Below are 19,929 nucleotides of genomic sequence, written 5' to 3'. Positions count from 1 at the left end.
TGTTCTCCTTGGTTGCTTCCCACCAGAGTGTCGGGGAGTCAAAGAGGGGCCTCACCGTTCTCCAACGTGCGTAGTCCCTCTTTAGCTCCTCAACGTTCTCTGGGGTCAACAGCTTCACGTTTAACTTCCACGTCCCTCTGCCTGCCTTCCGGTCCTCCTGTAGGTGGTCAGTGGTCAGAGAAGAACACTGGCGTGAGGTCGGTGTGTCTCACCGTGACGGCCTTCGTGGTGAAGACGAAGTCTATCCGGGATCGGGCTGAACCGTCCGATCTTGACCAGGTGAACCGCGGCTGGGACCCACCTGCAGAGTCGCTGAAGGCGTCGTGCAGCTTTGCGTCTTTTACCATTTCCATCAGGAACTTGGACGTGATGTCCAGTCTGTTGTCGGCACACGTTTCCCGTGTCGTAACCCGAGGTGTCGTTGGGGGGGGGCTGCTCGTTTTAACCCCTTCTGGGTGCGCCGCTTCCCCCGTCTCTCGTGCCCGGGGCACGGTGACAGACTTACTGCTGCCGGAAATTCGGAGCTGAGGCCCATTGGCCGCTGCACTGCTCCCGGTTGCCCGGAGCTAGGCCCCATCGGCTGCTGCGATGATCCCGGTCTCCAGGGCCTGGGGCCCAATGGCTGCTGTACTGCTCCCGATGTCCTGGGGCTGGGACCCCTCGACCGCTGCTCTGCTCTCGATCTCCTGGTGCAGGTGAGCAATCGGCATGGACCTTCTCCTTTCCTCCCTGGTTTTCTTCCTGTGGGGTTTCCCGTTCGCCTCATCCACCGACGAGGAGAGGTTGCTGCCTTCCGTCAGGGAGAGAGACTGTTTTATGGGGGGTTTATTTTGGGATTGCCAACCCCTTCTGGCCTCTGCTCCTTGTGACCCTTCTGGTGTTTTCCATACGTCACCATCGTCCAATTCTACTCTCCCCCCTCCTCCGTCGACTCTCCCTCCTGGGCTTGGTGCTGGAGTTCTCCTGGCACTTGGGGCTCGAGGTGGTCGAGGTGGTTGGGCTGTCCTCATCCCTGTTTCCCCTTTCTGCTGGGGACTTGGCAGTGGTAGTGGGTGTCTCACCTGCCCTGGGGGTGCTGGAAACCACCCCTCTTGTTGCCTGTGCGAATGTGCAGGCTCTTTTTGGGCAGGCCCTGTAAAGGTGGCCTCCCTCCCCACACAGGTTGCAGTTCTTGCTGGCCTGGCAGTCTTTTGTCTCGTGGCCCTCCGTTTTGCAGTTTTTGCAGACCACTGCAGTGCATTGGGCCACCACATGCCCAGGTTTGTTACATTTTCTGCATAGTCTGGGCTGCCCCACGTAACTCAAATAACCTCTGTTTCCTCCAATTGCGAACATGGAGGGAGGGTGGAGGAGAGCTCCTTCCTTGTCCATCCTCAGCTTTACCTTGACCTGCCTCTTGCTTGTCCAAATCCCATGCAGGTCCTTTACGTCCACGCAGTTCCCTGCTCCGTCGACGTAGCGAGCAAGGAAGGTGAGGACATCCACTACGGGCACATGTGGGTTGAACATGTGCACCGTGATCATCCTTTCATTTTGGTTTGGGAGGGTGAAGAGTGGCTGCACTTTCAGCAACGACAGCGGAGCTTCATTCCCCTTCTCCTGGAAATCTTTCATAAACGTTTGCCATCCCGTCGGCAGCACAAAGGTAACATCGAAGTATCCATTTCCCAGGAAGTCCTGGAGGCAGTAGATATCTCTGGGCTCAAACTTGCAGGTCTCCAGCAAGACCTTCTTCACGAACATATCTCGACAGAAGGGCATCCCCTCGCTGAGGTCCTTTACACTAATCCTCAGGGTATTGCGGATACCCTGTCCTCTTGCTCCAATTGCAGCTGCCATTGCTACGATTCTACACCGCAATCTGCAGCTCTTGTCCTTAATGGACCGCCAGGACTGCTCTAACAAGAACAGATAGCCCTTTCACTGTTCTAATAAGAACAGATGTTCCCTTTTACCACTGATAAGAACAGATACTACACTTGATCTTAGCCAAAAGGCCGAGAAGCGATTTGAGTAAAGATATGAGAAAGGCATGACTCGTTACTCAGGCTTCTCCTCCACAGCCAGTCCAAGCTTCCATGGCAATAGTGTTCCCTCCACACCTCTGATCTCAGGTAGTTAGACAGAGTAATTTTTACGGAACATGATTTTTCCTGAGGCTGGAATGGTGATGCAACCACTTCCATCTTGAGTCTGACTGCACTGGGAATGTGACCAGGCTCGACATAATCACTCCAACCTGCCAAACACAGCGTTAAAGTCCTCGCAGTCGGTGTGACATCATTCGCTGTGTGGCACTCCGCTGTAAGTGTTGTGATGAAATGAAACCACTGTAGTGCAACTACGAAGTTGGACATTTACCATCAAAGTGGCATCCTTACCCTGACTGAGTGAGTGCCTCATTCATGCCACTCGCCACCAATTCCCCACTCTCACACCTCTCCCACCAAACCAACCCCATCATCTCTGTTCCACATCCCTATTCCCAAAGTCCACAGAGGAGTTCTCCATCTCCATCCCTGGCCCATTGTCTGCCCCTGATCTTACTTGCAGTCAAAATGCAGAAACATGTAACAGCAGATGCTAGTTTACACAAAAGGACACAACATGCAGTATATAGATGCTGCTCGGCCTGGGACTTACTCCAGCACATTGCGTTTTTTCTTACTTGCATCACCGTGGTTGCCCCTTTCCCTGCAATACATGCACTGACACTACCCAAGGTGCTGATGCTCAGACTATAGCTGATGGCTCTCCCTTCCCTCTGTCCTCCTGGTTTTAATCTTGTATCCTCACAGTGATGCCCAAGGCCATGTCTCACAAAGCCCCTGACTTCACCATCTCGCACAGCTTGATGGTTCGTTAGAAACTCTAAGCAGCAGAGGTTAACCCCAGCACACCGTTACAGCTTCCATCAGCTTTAAGCTCACACAGTTTACACTGGTAGTTCCAAACCTGTAGTCCTTGTAGCACTCTGCTCTGGTTCATATTTATCGCAATTGGTCATATTCTTTTAATTAATCAACTGATTTAAAATTGGGTTGGTAGATATATGACAGGATAGAAGTGAGAGGTGATTCAGAATAGGAGTTGTATTTCACCAGGTAATAGGTGCAAAACCTGTTTTTATAGTCATACAGTATGGAAACAGGCCCTTCGGTCCAACATGCCCATACTATTTCAAAGGAAGCGCAGCAGGTAAATTGTGCACTGAACACCTTGAGAGCTCCGTGCCCTGCTCCCCGCTGACCTGTGACCCCCAGTGAGCAGAGCATTGAGAAACAGCCGCTTTCTTACAAGTCTCCAGTGGGACTTTGCTCATCTGTCTGGTGGGTGAATCCGATTTATAACATCTAACTCAGATAACATTTCTGCCTTTTAGTCGAGTTTGTCCACTTGATGTTGGGAGTGGGGGGGGGGGGGGGGAGATGGGGGGGGTGTAAGGGAGTATTTGTGGCTTGAAGCTCTGATCAGCTGGAGCCGGTTGTGTTATACGTACTGGATCTATTGAAATGCTCAGTCTGATGATCAGTTAATTCTGTCTGTCTGTACAGGGCCAACCCTGTGGCCCTGTGGCGCAGTGGTAGAGTTGCCCAGATACAATCCTGATTACGGGTGCTGTCTGCACGGAGTTGAATTGAATTGAATCCTTAATTTGTCATTCAGACCTTTCGGTCTGAACGAAATGTTGTTGCCTGCAGCCATACATGTAATAATAACAACACACAATAAACACAAATTAACATCCACCACAGTGAGTTCACCAAGCACCTCCTCGCTGTGATGGAGGCAAAAGTCTTAGAGTTACTGTCTCTTCCCTCCACTTCTCCCTCTGCGCTGAGGCGATACCCCACCGGGCGATGGTAAGTCAGTCCCGCGGTTCAATCTCCGCGGCCCGGGGGTGGTCGAAGCTGCCGCCCTCCAGTCCAGCGGACCCAGTTGTTGCCACGGGAGCTCTGGAAAACAGGCACCAGCATGTGACCTACGAGCTCCCGACGATGTTGTCCACTGGCCCGCGGCCGAGCCCCGGATTCAGGTTGCCGCCGCCATAACGCCGCCTCAGCCACCGGAGCACCGTCTCCGCCCCACACCGGGCCGCCCACACGAGAGCGTCTCAGCCCCTCACCGCGTCGTCCACACGGGAGCGCATTCCAGCCGAGAGCCGGGCCACCCACACGGGAGCGCCTTCCAGCCGGTAGCCGGGCCGCCCACACAGGAGTGTCTCAGCCCCGCGCCGTCCACCCTCACCGGAGTGCCGAGTCGTGCCGCTGCCGGAACTTTGCCGCAGCTCGAAGACGGCCAGCCTTGCGTTGGTAAGTCCTGGCTGGCTCTACCTCTGGAGCCTCGAGGTCAGTCGCAGGTTGGAGGCCGCCAGCTCTGCAATTAGGCCTCAGCTCAGGCGGGGGAAGAGAAGGAGGATACGACAAAAAAGTCCCATTCCCCCGAAGGGAGAGACAGGAAGCCCTGTTTCAGCCCCCCCCCCCCCCCCCCACACACACACATAACACCACCTAATAACCAAAAGTTTAACTGAACTAGACAAAAAAAAAAAAACAACACAAAAAAAGTAAAAACAGACAGACTGCAGGCAAGCCGCAGCCGTTTCACAGTGCCGCCACTTCCGGTACGTTCTCCCCGTGACCTGCGTGGGTTTTCTCCGGTTTCCTCATACATCCACCCCAAAGACCTACAGGTATGTAGGTTAATTGGCTTTGGTAAAGTTGTAACTTGTCCTAGTGTGTGTACGATAGAGTTAGTGTATGGCGATCGCTGGTGGGCTGAAGTACCTGGTTCTGTGTTGTATCTTAAAAATTGAAACTAAAACTAAAAAGATCAGGTAATCTGATAAACTATCAGCCCCAGTGACGTGAGACACATTGACTAATGCCCTGCATCCACACACTGGACACACGCTCCCAGCCAAACTATCTCAGCTGTCAGCTCTACATGAAGTACACAGTGTGAGTGAAGGAACAGCTTCCTGCAATAAACACACAGCTGAACCCTGAGCATAGGGCAGGGCGGAACCATCAGCCCTTCAAATAGGTGGCCTTGTTCCTTTAGCAGGCTGGCAGCAACCGTGGGAACTGTGCATCAGAGCTAGGCGAGCACATCCAGGAACTGGGAGGTGAGAGCAGAGGATATTTGGCAGAGAGCAAGGGAAGGAATAGGGTGTGTGTGGTCAGTGAAGAGATTCAGGGCACTGCTGCCACACTCAGCCAGACTGAATGAAGGAACATTATGTGAAGAAGGACAAACAAGACTTGCAATTAGCTACACAAAGAGGATTATAGCAAGTTTACAATGCAGACGGCCATTTGGCCCATCATGTCTGTGACAGTGAGGTTCCCAACAATTCCAATTTGCAGGTGGCCTCAAGTACAAAATTAAATATTTAAATAAAAAGGTTTTTGCTTCTGCCAAAATTTTAGGAAGTAAGTTCCAGATCCCCACTATTCTCATGGTGACAACACTTCATCTCATCTCCCATCTAATCCTTCAAACAATGACATGAAATCTTTGCCCTCTGCCTTTGATTCCTCTGTGGAGACAATGGGTCTTGTCTATTCATCTAAATCCCTCATCACTTTGTACACCTCAGTTATGTCTTTGCCCAGCCTCTGTTAGCCAGGTAGGTGTAAGAAAACCTGGTGAACAAAAGAAAATGAGCATCCTGTCACAACAAAAATGGAGGCAAAGAATAGGTATAGGCAGCTGGGATCAAGCGTTCTCCTGGAGGAGCTCCAACAACTGAGGATCATACTTAAGAAGGAGATCAGGAGGGGAAAAAGGGGGCAGGAGATACTGTAGATCTGGCAGATATTGTTAAGGGAAATCTAAAGATATTTTATGTACATTAAGGGAACGAGGGTGACGAGAGAGAGAACAGGGTCCCTCAGAAACCAAATAGGCCACCTCTGTGTGGAGCACAGGAGATGGGCAAGGTCCTCAATTAGTACTTCTCCTCTGTTCATAGCATTGAGAAGGACATGAACACTGGGAAAGACATTAACATGGGACAGCTAAGAGAAGTGTCTTGTTATGGTTGAGGAGGTACTGAACTTTCTAAGGTGTGTAATCTACCGAGCCTGATCAGATATATCTTACACTGTGGAAAGTTAAGAGATAATTCCAGGAGCCCTGGCTGATTTATATGAATTATCATTAGACAAGGGCGAGGTGCCGGAGATTGGAGGGTGGCTAATGTTGTGCCTCTATTTAGGAAGGGCTGCAAGGAAAACTATAGACCAGTAAGCCTAATGTCTGTGGTAGGCAGGTTACTGGAGAGGGATAAGAAATATCTACATTTGGGTAGATAGGGGCTAGTTGCGGAGAGTCAGCAGAGTTTTGTGTGTGGGAGGACGGTTCTCATAAATCTGATTTTTGAAGAATTAACCAAAAAGGTTGATAGGTAAAGCCATAGTTGGCTAAATGGACTTCAGGAAAGCATCTAAGAAGGATCCTCATGGTAGGCTGCTCTGGAAAGTTAGATTGAATGGGATCCAGGGAGAGCTAGCTGGCTGGATAGAGAATTGGCTGACTGGAAGGAAGCTGCGGGTGATGGGGGAAGGTTGTTTCTCAGACTAGAAGTTTATGACTAGTGGTTCCCTTCAGAGATTGCCGTAGGCCCCATTGCTGTTTGTGATATATATCAATGATTTGGATGAGAATATATAAGGTAAAGCTTGTAGATGACACTAAACTAGGTAATATTGAAGACGACAAAGATGGCTATCAAAGATTACAGCTGAATCTTGATCAGTTGGACAAGTAGGCTCAGGAATGGTAAATGGAGTTTAATGCTGATGAGTGTGACGCGTTGCATTTTGGGAAGTCAAACTAGGGAAGGACCTTCACAATGGATGACAGGGCCCTGGGAAGCGTTGTAGAGCAGAGGGATCTAGGAGTGCGTGTACATAGTCCTTGGAAGTGGTGTCACAGGGGGATAGGGTGCTCATGCAGACTTTTGGCACATTGGCCTTTATCAGTCAGCGTACTGAGTATAGAAGTTGTGAGGTTATGTTACAGTTGTACGAGATACTGGTGAGGGCAAATTTGGAGCATTGTGTTCAATCTTGGTCACCCGGCTTGAGGGCATGAGCTATCGGGAGAGGTTGGGCAGGCTACAACTCTATTCCTTGGAACCCAGGAGGATGAGGGATAATCTTATAGATATGTAAAGATCATGAAGGGAATAGATAAGGTACAGCATAGTCTATAACACAGAGTAGAGGAAACAAGATCCAGATGATTAGGTGAGAAGGGAAAGATTTAACAGGAACTTGAAGGGCAACTTTTTCACACAGAGGGTGGTATGTATGTGGAACTAGCTGCCACAGGAGGTAGATGTGACAGGCACTATAACAACTTTTAAAAGACACTCGGCCAGGTACATGGATAGGAAAGGTTTAGAGGGGTATGGGCCAAGCACAGACAGATGGGACTGGTGTAGGTGGGGCATCTTGGTTGGCATGGGCTGGTTGGGCAGAATGGCCAATTTCCGTGCTGTGTGGGTATACAACTCCATCCGCAGATCTTGGGACTTCTCCGTCAAGCTGACAATCAAGTCAAGTCACGAACAGTTGAGTTTAAAGATGCAGCGTGGAAACATGCCCTTCGGCGATCTCCGTACACTAGCGCTACCCTACACACACTAGGGACAATTTACATTTATACCAAGCCAATTAACCTACAAACCTGTACATCTTTTGAGTGTGGGATGAAACCAGATCACCCGGAGAAAACCCACGCAGATCACGGGGAGAACGTACAAACTCCGTACAGGTAGCACCCGTAGTCAGGATTGAACCGTGTCTCTGGCGCTGTAAGGCAGCAACTCTACCGCTGCGCCACCGTGCCACCCTTATTTAAATCAACAACTTCAAAGGAAAGTAGATGTGTGATCCAAGCATCAGCTGGGATGGAACTTTGGTGAAACAGCGGAACATCCTGGAAAAGGCACTGCTTCCAATTTCAAAGAGAGCTCAGCCACTGCTTTTGCTTGACAATATTTGCTATTTATTTCTGGAATTCTTTCCCAGAATTGGAAAGTAAATCATCACCGATCTTCCATTTCTTACAAGCCTTTGATGTATCTGCTGTGGAATCAGTCGCACTGTTCAGTTTATCATTCATTGTCAAGACAGGTGCGGCACGGTGGCGCAGCGGTAGACTTGCTGCCTTACAGTGCCAGAGTCCCGGGTTCGATCCTGACTATGGGTGCTGTCTGTACGGAGTTTGCACGTTCTCCCTGTGACCGTGTGGGTTTTTTCCGGGAGCTCCGGTTTCTTCCCACACTTTGAATAAGTACAGGTTTGTACGTTAATTACAGTAACTGTGGTAAAATTGTAAATTGTCCCTCGTATGTGTTGGATAGCGTTGGTGTGCAGGGATCACTGGTTGGCGCGGATTCAGTGGATCGAAGGACCTGTTTCTGCGCTGTACCTCTAAACTAAACTAAACTCAATTAAATGTGGTAGGAAGGAATTTCATATTTAGACATGTCTTTATATTAGAAAAATAATCAGTGGGTAAAAAAGGGCATTTACTGGAGCTGGATGTATTGGAGATGGGGAGTACTGTCGACAAAACACTCTGATGGTGGTTTATCAACCAGGTTGGTTCAGGAATGATGCATCTTCCTCTGTCAGTGGGAAAGTTTGTCATAACAGCAACCAGGATTCCCTGGATAACTGGCACAGTTTTAGCAGGATGCTGTGTTGATTTATTGGCTGTCTCTGTCCACTGTGTGCCGCTGGATCCTGACGGCCTCCCTCGCTCTCAGAGGCTGACAGCATCGCATACAGGATTCCCTCAGACTTCTGGAGGCAGGAGGGACTCTGGGCAGTTCTGCCAATATCCTGCACCTGTTTCCACAGATGGGGACGACTGTTCCAGGCATTTAATTGAGGATTTTCTCCAGCTTCCTCTCCGTCCACCTGCCTCCCACCCAGCTACAGCTGCAGTTGAAATCTCTGAATGAAGAGTGCAGCACACAGCCTATGGGATGTAACCCGCCCTCAAGTCAAGTCACATTTATTTATATAGCACATTTAAAAAACAACTCTCGTTGGCCAAAGTGCTTTACATTGGTGGAGGTACTAACGTTATACAACAGTGGTTCATGGATTAAATACAAACATCACTACATACATATAGCCCTCGTTCAGAGGACGTCAAGAAAGGCTTGGGAGCACAGATGAATTTTAAGTCTAGACTTAAAGGAATCGATGGAGGGGGCAGTTCTGATGGGAAGGGGGATGCTGTTCCACAGTCTAGGAGCTGCAACCGCAAAGGCGCGGTCGCCCCTGAGCTTATGCCTAGACGCGTGATGTTCAGTAACCCCAAGTCGGCTGATCTGAGGGACCTGGAGGTGGTGTGGGTGAGAATACTTTTCATGTAGGTGTCTGATGTTGATGTAGGTACCCTCAGCCACCTCTGCCTGCTGATGGCAAGGCCATGGCTACTGTAAACGCTAAACATTTCATTTACAAACCCCTGGGTCCATGTCTCTCTTTACTTCGGCTCGGGCGTGAGTGTGAGTATTCCCCTGGATGTCATCCCAGACATCTGACTACAATCCCAGGTCTCTGTTCAACCGGACAGAGTCTGGGTGGTCTTACACATGGCATTGTTTCACCACCCACCACCCACCATCCCCATCCTCAAACCCAGCTCCCAGCTCTGGGGCGGGCACGGTGGTGCAGTGTTAGAGTTGCCAGCAATTTCCCTCCTGGGATGAATAAAGTTCTATCCTATCGTATCATATCATTACAGCGCCAGAGACCTGGGTTCAATCCTGACTGTGGGTGCTGTATGTACAGAGTTTATACGTTCTCCCCGTGACCTGCGTGGGTTCTCACCAGGTGATCCCAGTTTCCTCCCACACTCCAAAGACATACAGGTTTTTGTAGGCTAATTGGCTTGGTATAATTGTAAAAATTGTCCCTAGTTTGTGTAGGATAGTTGTGTTAGTGTGCTGGGATCGCTGGTTGGCGTGGACTCGGTGGGCTGAAGGGCCTGTTTCCACAAAGTATCTCTAAACGAAAAAAAACCTATGACTGAGCCTGCCCTGATTTATACTTGTGTTGGGTGCTTCCAACCAGAAAGCCAGTCATCCCTTCGTTATCTGACCAGTTCATTCTTTGTTGCCATTCAACAACCTTTAACTAACTACTTTTAAAAGTATTTCAAAAGAATGCAACACGTTTTTTAGGATAAATACCTACTGTCATTCTTCTCCAAAGTCTTGCTTTTGGTAGTGTCCTGGAGATTTATCTTCAATACATTGGCAGCACGGTGGCGCAGCAGTGGAGTTGCAGCCTTACAGCGCCATAGACCCGGGTTCAATCCTGATTATGAGTGCTGTCTATACAGAATTTGTACGTTCTCCCCGTGACCAGCTTGGGTTTTCTCCGGGATCTCCAGTTTCCTCCCATACTCCAACGGCATGCAGGTTTGTAGGCTAATTTGCTTGGTGTAATTGTAAAATTGTCTCTAGTGTTTATAGGATAGTGCTAGTGTTGCTGCTCAGCGCAGACTCGGTGGGCCGAAGGGCCTGTTTCTGTGCTGTATCACCAAACTAAACTAAACATAGAGACAGCATGGAATTCTGTGAGGGCTAACTCTGGGCCAGTCATGACTTCTTCACTTGGAGGCAGAAATGTCACCCTCTGGCCAAAGGCCAAAGGTCAAAGGCCAGCTCAGTCTTTGCGAGATCAGATGACATCCCACAGCCAGCACTGGAGGCACATCTGTGGGGAAGCTCGAACCGAACAACATGCCCTGTCAATGCCGCTGTGTCTCACAGCCAAGTATCTGGAAGTGTTAAAATATTATCGGCTTTACATCATTTAATTTGACCGTAGATGGTGCTGAGACAAAAAGATTTCTCTTTTCACATATTCTGCTGCTTTTGGGATTTACCTCAGCTAAATGGGGCCAGATGTTTTATTGGAAGAATGTGAACACTAGTTGCCAACAAGCTGCTGTTTTATTCATCGTACACTGGCCAATCTTTGACATTGCCGAAGGATCATGTACTGGAGGACAAGCGTAATAATGTATGTTCTGAATGGGGTCCAGCCTGAGACGTTTATGGGGGATTATGTAAATTTAGCAATAAGCCAACAAAGATTAGAATAGACCCCATCAGATGTTATGACGTTGGGTCAGTATTACTGAAGAGATTGTGTGTAGCAGCCAGTCTCCTGTGGTGTTATATGGACAAGTTACTGTCACGCATAGGCCTCCATTACAATTGGAAACAGCACCATGGAAACTTTTAAAAATCCAACCTCAGCAGCAGATGAGTTGAGTTGAGTTTCAGTTTAGTTTGTTGTCACGTGTACAGGTACAGAGAAAAGTTTAGTTGCGTATTAACCAGTCGGCGGGAAGACAATACATGATTACTGTCGAGCCGTTCACAATGTACAGATACATGATAAAGGGGATAATGTGAATAACGTTTAGTGCAAGATACAGCCAGTAAAGTCCGATCAAAGATAGCCCGAGGGTCTCCAATGAGGTAGATAGTAGTTTAGGACTGCTCTCCAGTTGTGGTAGGATGGTTTAGTTGCCTGGTAACAGCTGGGAAGAAACTGTTCCTGAATCTGGAGGTGTGTGTTTCACACTTCTATACCTTTTGCCCGACGGGAGAGCGGAGAACAGGGGATGGCCAGGGTGCAACTCATCCTTGATTATGCTGCTGGCCTTGCCAAGGCAGCAGGAGATATAAATTTCTTGGGGAGGTGTTAGATAGAGGTTTCTTCTGAATTATGGTACCTACAGCAGAGAAATATCCAGGTACATTTTTATACCCAAGTGTGTCTGAACCAGGCACCTCTGCTTGCAAACTGCATAAGATGGACATTTAAAGGAGCAATAACTCCAAGAGAAAGGTTTGCTGGTCAGCCGTCAACTCAATGGACAACAGAAGAGCCTTGAGTGGCTGAATGGCCAGTTTGTGATCCTTTGACAGCTCGAGAGTGTTGGAGAAAGTGGGGAAGCTTTTCTTCGTATCCAGCAGGAATGAACTAATCCAACTCACAGCCTGCTTCAGTTACAAGACCGTCATCAGTAAGGCACGGGGAGCAGGACTTCAGCGTTCCATATTGGGCTTTGCCAATGTGATTTGTGTGCCTGACCTTGGAAGGTGAAACTTCTACTCCTTCTTCTTGCATGTGGCGTGCACAGCCTAAAGTTGTCGGACAACTTGTTCTATTTGATCTTATTTGATTGTGCACACCGGGTTGATTGCATTAGTCAAAACAGGGCGGACCACGTGAAGGTTGCAATCTTCCACCCCGGAAGGTGAAACTCATGACTGAGATCAACCACATGGTTGATTGAACCTGACAAGGAATGATCTGAAGACCCTTCAAACCATCAGTTGCTGTCATCCAACACGGAGATCATAGAACTAAATAAAACAAACTGATCTTTGCGTTGTCTCAAAGATTCCCTCCACAGCCCTCCCCCCATCCCCACCAACCCTATTTGCTTAAATCTTTGTTTCTTTCCCCCCAGTGCCAATAGTTTACTGCAAACATGACCTGACCATGTAATGGATGACTGCAGACATTGATTGAATATATATTTGCAAAATCCATAGAATGTCAGTCTCAAAGGGGTCTCGAACCTTGAGAATTAACCTTGACTGAAGCCCTTAATCCATTATTTAAACAACAAGCACCTTGGTCTTTATCTACTTTGACAAGAGGTTACAGAGAAGATACCATTGCTGGGAAAAGTCTAATTGGTTCCATGTTGAGGAGGAAATGATTGAAATGTTGGCTATGAGAGCTATTGCAAAACGATGATGTGTAAAACTGAGGCCATGTTGCCTGTACTGAGTGGATCTCGCACTGGAGAGGGTCAGACCAGGTTCACTTGGATGTTGCCTCGGCTGGAATGCTTCATTGATGGGGAGAGTGGGTCTGCTCCTCCTAGATGGGACATGATTGATGGATGTAAGATTATGCAGCTATAGGTAGGGTAGACTGTAGGTGCCGATAGTTATTTAAAATTAAAGGACTTAGATTTAGGGCGAGGGACAAGAGATTGAGAGGGGATCTGAAGGAGACCTTGTTCATAAAGGAATGCACTGCCTGAGAGTGGAGGAGGTAGAGTGTAGACGGCGTGAGAGGTTTCTAGACACATACTTAAATTACCCAGGCAGAGACAGCAGTAGGCCAAATGCCGGGAGACAGGATTAATGCAGAGGGGTCCCCTATGTTCGGTGAGGATGTGGTCGGCCAAATGGCCTGTTTCCATGCTGTGTGACTCTGACTTTATTTCAAAGGATTTCTCACCTACGTTGCGGCCAACGTTTTATCCCTGAAATAGCAAAATAGAGGAAACGAGTTATGCAGTCGTCACCTCATTGTTGCTTGTGAGATCTTTTTGTCTGCCTTTTTATTTCTTACATTTAGACAGCGACTATTTGGCAAGGGTTTCCTCCCACACTCCAAAGACGTACAGGTTTGTAGGATAATTGGCTGGGCAAAATTGTAAATTGTCCGTGGTGTGTGTAGGATAGTGTTAGTGTGCGGGTATCATTGGTCAGTACGGACTCAATGGGCCGAAGGGCCTGTTTCCGCACTGTATCTTCTAAACTAAACTTAAAGACTGTGCTTTCATTCATTCTGAGTGCTGGGTGCAGGTTGTCCTGGTGTATTATATAAACGGAAGTTTATTTCTCCTAAAGTGGTCAAAGATCTGAAATTTCAACTCTGTGTTACTTTCCACAGTTGCGGTCTGACCCGCTGAGCATTTCCAGCGTTTTCTGTCACCTGGTTTCAGATTTCCTGCATCAGCAGTTTGTTGATGTTCGTATGGGAGTGGGCTGTGCTTACTTTTCATTCTGACACCAAACCTTGCTCAAGTCTGGTACTTTGGAAAGAATTGTTCCTGTACATACACCAAGGGTGTGACCTTTCATAAGCTCAATGAAGCTGGATTACGCCACTCAGCCCATCAAGTCTACTCGGCCATTCAATCATGGCTGATCTATCTCTCCCTTTCAACACCATTTCCTTGCTTTCTCCCCATAACCCCGGACACCCGCACTAATCAAGTGGGATCCTTAATCCCAGGAGCAATGCTGCTGGACATTCAGATTTAAAGTAAATAGAAGGAGCTTCAAGTCCCCAGCATGGATGTTAGCAGCAGTCAATTGAAAGAAGGTGTTGCCCCACCAACAATCACCACCATTACTGAGTTCCATTATTGGACCCTTGAACTCAGCCGTAGGAGGAGCCCGGCATGTTGTTGTGACCAACCCAGGCTCATGTTCCATGGTTAGACACAGTGCTGGAGTAACTCAGCGGGTCAGGCAGAAAAGGAATAGGTGACTTTTCAGGTCAAGACCCTTCTTCAGACTGAGAGTCAGGGGTGAGGGAAATAGTTTTGAAGTCTGGGCCAAGCCTTTCTGAAAGATGTCAAGCAACAATACACGTTGGATATGGCATATCCATATGGCATATGGCATACACGTTGGATATGGCATATCATGACAATACACGTCAAGATATGTTTGCAATGTGGAAAACTGTGCCACTAAAAACAGTAGATATTGCCTCAGCTAATTACTTGAAATCTGAGTGATACTTTTTTATTTCATGGACAGCAAGATAGATAGCAAACAATGAAGATGTTATTGGATGGGATTTCGGTTAAGGAGCTAAATGGAATGCCCTGAGTTTTTGTCTCGAGTCGAGGTGGATATTGCCTTAGTTGTCACTGTGCAGCTCCATCTGGGCCAGATCAATCCTGAAAATGTCAAGGTGGTTACAGGTATCTTACATCCATTAAGCAGACCAATGCTAATCTGCCCTTATAAACCATTTGCAAGTAAGCACAGGGCAACAGTAGCAGTCTGTAATTTAGCTGCAGAGGGTAATATTTAGTCAAGGTTGTAAGAGGAGCTCCAAAGACACTTTTTATTTCTGTAAGAGATGTACTTCTGAAGGTGGAAGATGCTGAGGTCTGTGTTATGTTGCATCCAGCAGCAGCAGAATCAGGGGGACTGTAAACTGAGCTTCCTCAACTCGATTCACAGAGAAAGAAAAGTATTCAATATGATCAACAAATCAATAGTCGTCTGAAAATAGGGAATTTAAAGTAATTAATATCAATAAATATTGGTAAAAGTCAGCGATCTGTTTGCACACCACAAGGGTTTAAAAGAAGTGGCAGCTGAAGTACTAGTTGCAGTGGTTTTGAACCACAAGAATGTGATGGATTTGTGGAGGCTCTGTCTCACAGCGTCAGAGACCCAGGTTCAATCCTGACCTCGGATGTTGTCTGTGTGGAGTTTGCACACTCTCACTGTGACCATGTGGATTTCCTCCAGGTGCTTCGGTTTCCTCCCACATCACAGAGATGTGGTTTGTAAGTTTATTGGCCTCTGTAAATTGCCCCTAGCGTGTAGGGAGTGGATGTGAATGTGGGAGAACATAAAACTGGTGTTTCGTTTAGTTGAGTTTATTGTCACGTGTACGGAGGTACAGTGAAATGCTTTTGTTGGGTGCTGTCCAGTTAGCGGGAAAACAATACATGATTACAATCAAACCATCCACAGTGTACAGATACATGATGAATGGAATAATGTTTGGTGCCAATGTTTAGTAAATTAGTGATTAATGGTGGGTGTGGACTCGATGGGCCAAAGGGCCTGTTTCCATGCTATATCTTTCAATTAAGAAGTCACATTTGACAAATATGTGAGAATTTAATTGAGAGTGTAACCAACAGGGTCGACAAGGGGAAAGCCACAGGTGTTGACCATCTGCATTTATAGATAGGATCCGACAAGCCTGCCACACCAGTGTGGGACTCGTGAGCTTGCGTTAGTAATACATTAGCATGGACTGACAGTGGATTAACACAACACCAGAGGGAAAGTAAGAAAGAAATGTCTATATTTGAGGATGTCAATGTGTAACTTGGAGGAGACCACACAATTCACTGCAGGGAGTCAAATATATACAGCTCTAGTTAGTGACCAAGATGAGTGAACTAGTATTCCAAAGTCGCAACACTACAAAATCAGGAGGATAATGGCAATGCAGAGGTATATAGATTGATTAGATACTTGGACAAGATGGGGTGGCGGGGAGAAGAAAGGAAAAAGGAGGAGGAGGAGCCCGAGGGCTGAGGGAGAGATAGGAAGGGGAGGAGACAGCAAGGGCTAACAAAATTGGGAGAATTCAATGTTCATGTCCCCAGGATGCAGACTCCCCAAGCGGAATATGAGGTGCTGTTCCTCTAGTTGCTCGCTCTGGCCATGGAGGAGACCCAGGACAGAGAGGTCAGATATGGAATGGCAGGGGGAGTTGAAGTGCTGAGCCACTGGGAGGTCAGGTTGGTTAATGCGGACCGAGCGGAGGTGTTCTAAAGCAGCGGATGCAATAGATGAGGTTGGAGGAGGTGCAGGTGAACCTCTGTCTCACCTGGAATGACTGCTTGGGTCCTTGAATGGAGTCGAGGGGGGAGGTAAAGCGACAGGTGTAGCATCTCTTGCGGTTGCAAGGGAAAGTGCCCGGGGAGGGGGTGGTACGGGAGGGAAGGGAAGAATTGACAAGGGAGTTGCGGAGGGTGTGGTCTTTGCGGAAGGCAGACATGGGGGAGATGGGAAGATGTGGCGAGTGGTGGGGTCACGTTGGAGGTCGCGAAACTGATGGAGGACTATTTATTGTATGTGACGGCTAGTGGGGTGAAAGGTTAGGACTAGGGGGACTCTGCCCTTGTTGCGAGTGGGGGGATGGGGAGAGAGAGCAGTGTTGCGGGGTATGGAAGAGACCCTGGTGCGAGCCTCATCTATGGTGGGGGAGGGGAACCCCCGTCCCTGAAGAATGAGGACATTTCAGATGCCCTGGTGTGGAACGCCTCATCCTGGGAGCAGATGCGGCGTAGACGGAGGAATTGGGAGTAGGGGATGGAGTCCTTACAGGAAGCAGAGTGGGAAGAGGTGTAGTCCAGATAGCCGTGGGAGTCAGTGGGTTTATAGTGGATGTCGGTCAGAAGTCTATTCTGGTCAGAAGTCTTCCGGAGACTGTATTTACCAAGGCTCTATAAGGTGCTGGTCAGGCCACATTTGGAGTTCTGTGAGCAGATTTGGGCCCCATATCTGAGGAAGGATGTGCTGGTTCTGGAGAGGGTCCAGAGGAGGTTTACAAGAATGATTCTAGGAATGAGTGGGTTAGCATATCATGAGCACATGACAGCACTAGGCCCCTACTCGCTGGAGTTTAGAAGGTTGAGGAGGGACCTCATTGAAACTTACGGAATAATGAGAGGCATAGATAGAGTGGATGTGGAAAGGATGTTTCCACTTGTGGGAGAGTCTGGGACCAGAGGTCATAGCCTCAAAAGTAAAGTACACTCTTTTAGAAAGGAGGTGAGGAGGACCTTCTTTAGTCAGATGGTAGTTACTCTGTGGATCTCTTTGCCACAGAGGGCTGTGGAGGCCGTCAGTGGATATTTTTAAGGCAGAGATAGAAATTCTTGATTAGAACGGGTGTCAAGGGTTATAGGGAGAAGGCAGGAAAATGGGATTAGGAGGCAGAGATCAGCCATGAGTGAATGAAGGACTTGATGGTCCGCATGGCCTAATTCTACTCCTACAACTTGTGAACTTGTGAACTAACACTATCCTACACACACTAGGGACATTTTTTTAATGTTTATACCGAGCCAATTAACCAACAAACCCTACATCTTTGGAGCATGGAAAGAAACCGAAGATCTCGGGGAGAACGTACAAACTCTGTGCAGACAAGCACCCATAGTCAGGATTGCTACAGCAGGATGGTCAAGAGAAAGACCTTCCAATTCTTTACAATAAGCCAATAACCAAATCTGCGGTATTGCAGAATCAAGTTTGAATTCTGCAATATATTTAGCCCTCTGGGAGGATTATTTTGTTAAAATAAATTATTATTGCTTGAATTGGATTCATGTCTGAATACAATAACATACTTCCTCCCTTGAATGACTTTGGCAGTGAGTGAAGCATGGACTGTTCCACGGCTTGAAATCACAGAGCTTTAAAATCTTCACGTAGTCACTCACGTGACTCGGAAGTAAAATAGTAAGATTAAACGTGAACTTGCAAGTTTGAAGTTTGATCTTTATTTTATGAGGAGTTACGATGAGTGGTTACGTGTCCTCCGCTCCCGCCCTCAATTATAAAGGTCAACTGGTATCTTAGTTCTCCTTGTCTTTATTATGTTTACTTCAATTACTATTTTCTGTGATTCCACACCGCTGCTTTGAAGAATGTCGCGCACGTGTGCTGGCGGGGTCTTCACGTAATCCCTCATCGTAACTCCTCATAAAATAAAGATCAAACTTCAAACTGGTAAGTTCTTGTTTAATCTTACTAGTACTAATAATACATACTGAGTAAGCTTTGACATATCTATATATTTAAGCAATATTATGTCTACTGAACATAGCAGTTAGTTTGAGACTGCTATTGAAACTACCTTCACCCCTCTCTGTCTGTCTTTGTCTGTCTCATAGCAGTTAGTGTGACACTTGGTGTTGTTTTACTCTCGACAGTGTCTCAATATTAGGTGACAGGCTGGAAGATGCCAGATGCAAGATGCCATCTAAATGGGCATCAGTCAGTCTCTTTCTTAATTTAATCTTCGTGTATTTCATTTTTGAGAAGAGTTGCTCGCACATGTAAATACCGCCGAACATTCATGTCATTTTTTTTGTGTGATCTACCTGAGTTGGATGATCAGCCATGATCATATTCAATGGTGGTGCAGGCTTGAAGGGCCGAATGGCCTACTCCTGCACCTATTTTCTATGTTTCTATAGTGGTTAGTACTCTGCGTTGTGTCCGCAACAACCGCGGTTCGAATCCGAGTCACGGCCGGCCATATCATATAAATTTATATTTCAGCTGCTCAGGGATATTCAACTCCCTCCTTCTGCTGAATCACAGGGTTGCTGCAAGTGGTTGCCGGTTCTCCGTTGCCTCTGCTTTTTCCTCGGGACATTCCATCTCGCATTCATACAGATAGAACCAGTGGTGAATTTCGAAATGAACCGTACAACAGATTAGCAGACATGATAATATTATCGGGATCTTCAGGTATTTATCACTGATCGCTACCCGGCCCCGCGAAGTGCAAGAGACAAAATCACCCGGGTTACATCGGCAAAGACATAGGAGCGCCGTTCACTGAACCGGCCGCTGCTGGCTACGCTGCAGGGTAGTTTCCAACAACAGCCGTGTCTGGAAGCCGCCTGCCACAGATTATCTTCATTAAACTGACAATGTTGGAGCGGCTGACATGCTAGCTGAAGACTGTTCACAGGCTCCTGCCATTAAACCTTGTTTAGCTAAGTGCCTGTCTGCTGGTAAATAATTTCTCATCATCGTGCTAATAATATTTTGTCCTGATGCACGTGACCGAGGGCTGTAGGTTGCCGATCCGGCCCCCTGCATTAAACGATGATGTCTGCTTGTGTTTAACAGGGTGTCTATCCACAGTGAGCACTAGCTAAACCATGTGGGCCCAGGCTAGTCTGGGGCATACACTTGCCATTCAAGGTGAACGCTTGCCAACCAGGCTGTGACCTGGGTGAGTTCCCACTGTCCTGAGAAACTGCACACTATCCCAGTGCATGCCATTCAATGTGGACAACCAGGTGAGGCCACAGTGACCAAGGTGAGCAAACACTAGTTGCATGAACACTGCCAACCGGGGCAGTGTTCACCTTCTAGTAGGTGAGCACAAACTGCCTGGGTGAGGAGACACCATCACCAAAGGACATTGGCCGGGGTGGTGGTGGAGGCAGATACGATAGTGGGGTTTAAGAGGATTTCAGATAAGCACATGTTAGTGCAGGGAATAGAAGGATATGGATCATGTACAGGCAGATGAGAACATTTTCACCAGGCATCAT

The 19,929-nt window shown here is 47.7% G+C and overlaps 1 protein-coding gene and 1 non-coding gene across 2 annotated transcripts in view; one reads left to right on the top strand and one right to left on the bottom strand.

Moving 5' to 3' along the window:
• Positions 1–19,929, top strand: part of LOC129711769 (multiple epidermal growth factor-like domains protein 6) — a 552,574-nt gene that overhangs the window by 220,226 nt on the left and 312,419 nt on the right. The window lies entirely within an intron of this gene.
• Positions 1,824–2,009, bottom strand: LOC129711784 (U2 spliceosomal RNA). The gene has a single exon (XR_008725924.1). It is a non-coding gene; the product is annotated as a U2 spliceosomal RNA (small nuclear RNA).

Source organism: Leucoraja erinacea, chromosome 30 (genome assembly GCF_028641065.1).
Source record: "Leucoraja erinacea ecotype New England chromosome 30, Leri_hhj_1, whole genome shotgun sequence".
NCBI lineage: Eukaryota > Metazoa > Chordata > Chondrichthyes > Rajiformes > Rajidae > Leucoraja > Leucoraja erinaceus.
This window is presented reverse-complemented; position numbering and strand designations above follow the sequence as displayed.